Source organism: Protopterus annectens, chromosome 10.part0 (genome assembly GCF_019279795.1).
Source record: "Protopterus annectens isolate FY-2018-M chromosome 10.part0, PAN1.0, whole genome shotgun sequence".
NCBI lineage: Eukaryota > Metazoa > Chordata > Ceratodontiformes > Protopteridae > Protopterus > Protopterus annectens.
The window spans coordinates 181,524,351-181,532,668 of NC_056744.1; positions in this window are offsets into that span (position 1 = coordinate 181,524,351).

Here is an 8,318-nt window from a genome sequence, read left to right on the forward strand (position 1 = left end):
TCTAACTAGTCTCATGACATATAGTATTCTCTATTGAAGGTCATGTGAAATAATTTATTTTACATCTGACAGAAAACAAAAGTAGAGCTGTGACTCAGGGAATACTGAATTGTCTTCATAACTTGTGCTGCAACAACACAAATCCACATTAGTGTTCAAGTGGGCATCATACCTCTGTCAGAAGAACTGCTGCTTTCATTCTCATCTAGCCCACTCAGTTTACTGTGGCAGACAATAAAACAGATATAAACTTGTATGTCCTTGTGTATATATAAACCGTAAGAGTTGGTGTAGAAAAAGAGAGAGAGAGAGAATATGGCAGGGTTTATGATAGAAAATAAGCCTACTATGAAAGCTGAACATGAGTAAATAGTAATCTTGAATTTAATGGAATATAATGTTATGTGCATGTATTCCAAAATACCAATGGCTATTATATAACACTGCAGTTATAATAAATATATTAATTGAAATTCCACTGCTGGTAGGAATAGGAGGAGAATATTTAATGGTCTGCTTCCCATTCCTTTCCATATCTGTTGTATTTGTATCACAATGTCTCAATTGTGTTGCTACACTGAGAATTATATTGTACACTTAGACATATCTACAAATGATATGTGCTTCTCAAAATGGTATTTGTTCTCACATACTATGTTTGACCTGAAACAACAGTTACAAAGTAAATTACTAGTAAGTTCTATGCATAATGGAGCCACAAGAACATATTCTTCTGAATTCTGATACCACATAGATGCATAGTTTCAGCTTACAGTACATTAAGCCACAGAATGGATAATGCTTCATTATCTGGCCATGTGGATATGAATTATGATGTTTTGAAATACGTTCATGCAAATTTGAGTCCACTTTTCTATGTTAATATTTGTTTTGTTATTCACTTCCATGTAGACACACCACACACACACACACACACACACACACACACACACACACACACACACACACACACACACACACACACACACACACACACACACACACACACACACACACACACACACACACACACACACACACACACACACAAGCACACACACACTTTGTAACAATGTAACACATTTCTGCCAGAATTGCCTTCTGTCTCCATCTTGCAATGCCCTTGTTTCTCTTTCTCACTCTTGCAATCTCTTGCTCTCCATACACCACCCCATCGCTCTTTCTCAGTCTCTGCTTGTATCTCTTTTAAGTTCTGATATCAGACTACTGTACTTTCATGACTGTCTACCTTAGCTACCTATTTTGTGCTGTTCGGACTTGTTACATATGACATACCACTTTTTGTGTATTTTTATTGTTCCTTACCCGGTTCCTCAGCTATCCAGCCAGCCTTTCTAGTAGTATCATTCCAGTCTAAAACATAGACTTATCTCTGTTTTTATAGCTTTTGTCTCATCACTTTTAAATGTAATTTAGTCACAGTACATCCACACCTCCAATATGTGTTCCATTTGCCACATATGTGTACTCAAGAGTACACTCTTATATTTTCCTTTTGCTTAGCAGCTTAAAAAATCTGTGTTAGATTTTATGCACTTTGGATGCCTTTACTGAATCAGCAATCAAGAAAAAACAGTATATTCGCCAGGTTTAAACAGACAAGTAAATCCAATGTATTTTTAACAATCAATGCTCCTCCAGTCTTTATAAAGCTTTCTTTATCTTTCCTTGTGCATGACCTTTCTGTGTGTGAAGGTTTCCTTGACACGTACAGCTCTCATTCCCATCAGGGTAACTATGCATATCAAAGGTTAAAGCTTTCAACCCTATAGTCAGTAAGCATTTTAAATGTACACTGTAGCTATGAAATAATGTATTCTATCCCTGCGTTACTTAATATACCCTGTTTCTAGTCATCATTTAGTGAAATCTGTTAATATGTATTTGCAAGCAATTAATTTCTAAATATTATAAACCATTTAGAATGTTGAATTGAGTATTTACTATATAGGTAAAATGCTTGAATGACTCTGCTTCTTAGATCCTTATACTATAAATATGTCAGCTGTATATTTAATTTAACACAGAGATTGTTAAGGATATTATTTACCAGTAAATGAAAGCAATATATTATCATAGGTGATCACCCCTACCCATAAGCATGTAGACGCACACACACACACACACACACACACACACACACACACACACACACACACACACACACACACACACTCACACACACACACACACACACACACACACACACAGCAATACTTATTTTGTTCTTGTAATGTTTGTTCATTGTTATTCTTAGCATGGCCATTTAAACAACTTGAGATTAACAGATAAACACTTTGTAATTCAAATGTGCAAGCAAAGAAAACATAGCCTTTTTTGTTATATGAGTAGATCTAATGTATCACTCTGTTGCTACAATGTTTTTTTGCAGCCAGAAAGGTCACTCTGTGCTCCCAACATGAGCTCAGCAGTAACCTTGTGAGAAGACACTATTAATGAGGATAAAAGCTTTTGGGGAAGTAAACACCATAGTCTAAATCTGGTGCAGCACTTTGTTGACATTTGAGCAAAATGGCTTTTATAATCTCTTACAGTGGAATGACACTTTGCTCCTTTATAATCTCTTGCAGTTCTCTGATGCTCAGCTCTTTTCACTTACCCAGCTCACTTTCTCTATAACACAACCTTGAGTGACAGTCTGCATTAAGCTGGATAATAAATATGAGTTTTATTGCAGTATTGTATAATATGAAAAAATACCATTGATGAGTCAAAATGCAAGGCTGCAATGTATTAGCTAAAATAAATTCACCCCATATTTTTTTAGTAAAAGATTACTTTTGAATGAAGTCTTATGCACTTCAGAAGGACTTAGCACTGGTATTATTTTAATATGAGTGCAAAATATGTTATTAATTCCATATTTAAAAATTAGACATGGTACTCCAATTCACTATGTGGTGTGTCTGTTACCTCCTTCACAGGAAATCAGTAGTAACTTCACATTACCATAACACTAAGCTTTGGTCATTAAAGAATTACAACATAGTTTGTGAAAGTCTAATTTACTAGAATCACAGATTTTGCAAAGGTCACTTGTCTACCTTTGTTTCTGAAGTAGTTTTGCTGTTGTACAGATTGAATTCTATATCTGTAGTGTTACAGTGACAGAGACCTAAATTTTATTCTGCACGAGAACTATATGCTCCAGATATTTTGCTGATTGTTTACTGCATAAATTGCATGTGTTTAATATCTTATCCTCATTTGTCACTCACCTAATACTCACCATCTTCATAAAACATTGTTAAGCATCTTTCAGGGATTTTTAAATTCAAGTCACTTTTCTTGAGAATATTAACTTTTCATGAAAGCTGTTTCAGTATTTGCTGTACTGTCTTTGTTGATATGGTGATGTACTAGTATGATGTACTGCCTACGACAGGAACAGAACAAGTAAAATTTTGACTGAAATAATATATATTGAAAGGATAAAGGAATCTGGGTTTAAAAATGAAAACGCGCACATATTTTGTCGTCTTTAAGAAAAAGTCAGCCTTATTAACATCTGGGTCACTGTGACCTTTCTACTTAATCTTAACATAATCCAGTGTAGCTGGATAAAATAACATGCTGGGTGCAGTCCTTGAACCTTTTACCTAGAATCATATCTTTAAACAAACAAGAATGCATGATCCATGGTGTCTCTCTTTCTTCAGTCTTGCCAGTTAATGGGCCATTGAACTTATAAGATTTGCATTTATGCCTCAGGATTTTAAACTGTAAATTGCAGTAACATTGTTCCCTTTAACTATTTTTTTATTTTAATCATATTTGTACATAATCATCTAAATGAGCTGGATGCATTCCTTTCCATTCTGAAGAAACTGTCTCTTCTTAATTAATACTTTCCTTCAGTGTGTATAATTCTTATTAATAACAAATACTTTAATGTGTTTAGTCTTTATGATCATTTTCCTACCCCCATTAACTTATATTGCTGTGTGCCTTATATTAAATTGGTCCTAAAATCAACATCTATGTACACCTATCCAGGTTACACCTATTATTCTTAATATATAACTATGTGCAGTCACTATATTTCCCAAACATGGTATCCTTGCATGCCATGACTTTGAGAGTTATCCAGTCATGTAATCAGAGGAAGTCAAAAAATTCCTATCCCACTACTTTCTTTCATTTACTAGAAAGTAAAGTGCACTGATTTTATATAATTAACATCATTCAGCATTTTTCCTTATTTTAGAAGTTTAAAGCACATCAGCAGGGCTGGCCTTGAGTGAAGGTTACAATACTCAAATATCCTCACAATAACTGTATCCTCTCATAGTCAAATCATTTAGGTTCCGACAGCTCATCACCATTTAACTGTCTCCTCAGTAGAAGATCACCTACATTTCTGGAAGATACATTTACACCCAAAGGATACCAAGTTATATCACTTTGGCCATATTTTACCTGTTTACATTTAAGTATCCCAAAACAGTCTTTCCCTTCTTTTGGCTCAAATTCACTATTATAAAAACAATAATGCTTTGAAATATAATCATACTGTCATGCACTTCTCCTAATATATCCATTCACTCTAATAATCTAATCAGCCATCACTGTTAAGTATATTAATCAGTTATAATTCATCCAGGTGGTCAGGTGGGCTTCAACATTAGAGTCATCCACCTTCTTGCAAATATCGTCTATAACTATCTCCTAACTTGCAAATAATATCACAGACACAATAAATCCAATTTTGCACATGTGCTAGTTGATAAGATGTGTCTCCATCTTTTAAAAAAGAGCTTTGTAATTCAGAGTACAAATCAAATTAAAATCTCTTTGCATGCTAATTGTAACTTTCTTTATATTAGATTTTCTATTTCATTATTCACATACATGATTAGTTCATCTTTATAATCTTCATGCGTATATTTATTAATCTTCATTCAAATATTTGCACATATTTATAAGAAATAATATGTGAGAAGAATAGATGAGACTTTATTTTATGCAGTATAGTTTATCTGGAATGAAAGACTGAATGCAATTGTTTTTAATGAGAAATGGGTTTTGGCAGATATATTGCGAAAAATCAGATAATGGTTGTAGAAGAAGGAGTGGGAGGTCAATTGGAAGAATAGTACTGAGGATTTTACAAGGAAAATATAAATAGTAAGAAATATAAATGTGTGCATATATATGTAGCTGTAAATATGTACATTTTATAAATAAAGTTTTTTTGATAGGTGCGGTGGATCTTTTGCATCCACCTGAGCCACCATCAACACAAGCAGATGGGATATCAATTTAACACCTCATATATGGGACAACACATCTAGGATTACAGTATCCCCAGTGCTGAAGTGCAGTGTTAGTAATCCATTCACCCCAAGTGGGGATAGAACTCACAGCCTTTTGTCTTTCAGCACTAAAGGTGAGTGTATTACCTGTTGTACCATTGCCACTGCATAAGTGCTAATAGTTTTAGGAAGTTTGAGGGCACTGCTATAAGAACGATACTCCTACATCATTCTTGTATCCTGCTCTACCACAATTTAAATGTCAAAGTACATCATACTCCTTCTCTACTTCCTATAATTTTTTACAGAACAGTTTGCTTCCTGGCACTGTGGAAACACAAAAAGAAAAAGCAAATAAAATGTCTGTAGAGACTAATTATGAGGCCAGAACAAAGAAGATTACAGTGCCTGGGAAACTGTGTCCAGGTATCTAACATGACTATACATCCCAAAAGTCCCACTATGGCTGAACATTTGCATATGCAATCCAAAGGGGAGACTGGCTCATGGGAAAGTAGCAGCTGGGCATGTTGGTATCCTTGGCAACTTCAGATCAGGAGGAAAGCATGGAAACTAGTGCTCAGTCATTTTCATCAACACAGGAAGTCCTGGGAGAAAGTGGGAAGGACTGTAGCAAGGGGGTATCAGCCACAAAAGGTACAGACCATTTTATTGATAAACCTGCTGGGGCTCACAAATGTAAAAGTGGGAACAGCAGCCTCAAAAATGAAAGACTGAGGGAGGGGGATTAATTCTACTGGACTTGTGTCTGTTTGTAGTAGCCTGTGAAGCACTATGTTCATTTACAGATGGTAGTGGTATTAACACCTTACTCTGAGAGTCTGTGCTGACTGCACTGCAACATACTCCGTGTCATGGGGTTTGAAACTGCTCTAATTGTTTTTTTATCAAGTGCATGTTATAGTTTTATGCATTTCTTTAAATCTTCAAAGTTTAAATAGCCATTATAAAGGAATTGCTATTAAGCAATGGTTAACCAAGTTTACAGCTGACATAATATGTCAGCAGGAGTAAAAAATAGCTAGAAAACATGCATATCTATTGAACAATTTTTGGCAGGGGAGCAGCATCTGGAGCTTAAACAAGAAATCAAAAGCAGGACTGTTGATTAGAGTAAACCACACTCTGAGCTGACAATTGACAGGAGAGTATTCATAATGAAGGGAGAGGAATTCGGGCTAAGTTAAAAAAGGGGATATGTACATATGGGCTATAGACACGAATCAGACAGGGGTCAACCAGATTTTATTTCTGTTTTTTGCTGATTTCCTTTTGGATTTGAGTCTGGGCAGTATAGATACTCTTCATATATTGTTAGCTAGAGATATGAATCCTGTTTGGAGTCAGTAAGGGACAGGACAGATCATTCATATGAAAACATACCAGGTCACAAAAGGTAATCAATATATGCAGGAGACAGGAAGCTAGTGGATATCTAACATTCACAACATCCATTGATGGATGCATATACATTTGTTACTCCTCAAATCTGTCACATAATAGATTACATTAGTGGTTGGTGATGAGGTGAGTAATTAGTAGGGTTACTATTTCCTCCATATTAGGAGCCCCACCTACTTCTCATGCAGTTGTGGCATTATCATATGTTGTAGGAGAACAGCCCACACTACAGTACAATAAATGTGATTATCTTATCTAGACCAGACCTCCTTAGAAAGGCTGAAAAAGGAGCTAAAGGCTTGGTATAAGATGATACAATAGGAGGTAAGCCAGTTGCATTTTGGTAGAAATCTTTAAATTGCACTTGTAAATTTTATGCAAATGGACTAAAGCTTAGGTTTATAAGGATATAGCTAGAGGAATAGAATAGAATAGAACAGAGTCAGACTTTTGAATCTTTATTCCAAAGATGTAAAACAGCCAAGTTCAGAGAACCAAGTATCTTCTAGCAATCAAAAACATTGAATAATGTGCTTAATATGTTATTAAGTAAACCTGCACAGTTACATTTACAGAGAGCTGCCTTTAGCTAAGAGGTGCAATAGAATAAGCCAGGTAAGCTGCTAGCTTACAGTATAAAAGAGACAAGGCACAGGACACGCATATCCACCAGTGGATGCTGTTTTAAACATCAGCAGAATATCATGGATAACAAGGAAATATGCTGTTTTAAACATAAGCAGCAAATCATGGAGTATAGTTTTGGAGCTGCATTATCCTCACTGTTAGTGGGTCTGTTGCTATTATGTGAATATTGAATTCTTGTACAATACAGTTCTACTTGGCAAAAAGAGAACAAAAATACAAATTCTGCTAACAAAGATAAAACAAAATGTATTTTTCTTCCACAAAGGCAGGGATAGATGCAGCTGGCTTTTCATTTAAGGGGTTCAGTTTCCTTCCCTCAAAGGGATACCCTATAGACTGTTTTCCTTCATCCTTATGGTATACATAACTCCTTCTAGAGTCCTTCCAATACCTTCCTCAGACAAAAAGATTAAATTTGCTCTACATCAGGGCAATGAAATATATACATATTCCTTGTGAACAGCTGCCTCTCATTAACTCCAAACTCTTCACCTTTCTCTGGATTAGTATCCTTACCCAATTCCTGTCAGATTTAGCTCTGAAAGCATGTCCTCTAAATTCCAGCAGCTGTTCATCCAAGATGGTTTTCCTGTTTTGGTTCAGAGACTGCTATGTCACTGACGTTTTCCCCTTTCAAGGGCCTTAGAGCAGAAGGAAGTCTCTTGGATAGAACTGCATGTTAATGCAGCAGTCCAGAGGTAGGTTATTAATGTTAATGAACTTCGTGACAATAAAAGCATTCAAAAAAATAGTAAATAACACCAACAACTCTTGTAGAACTTTAGCTCTTTCATCTTATTTATTATCAAGACTTCTTCAGAAAGACATGTTTCATAAGTATGAGCAACCATTTTCACTTCCTTTATATACATTAGTTCTAGCAGGCCATTTAAATTAACAACAGTTCCTTTCCAATAGTAAAGTGTGAACAAGCAGGGTGCTGTGTGCATT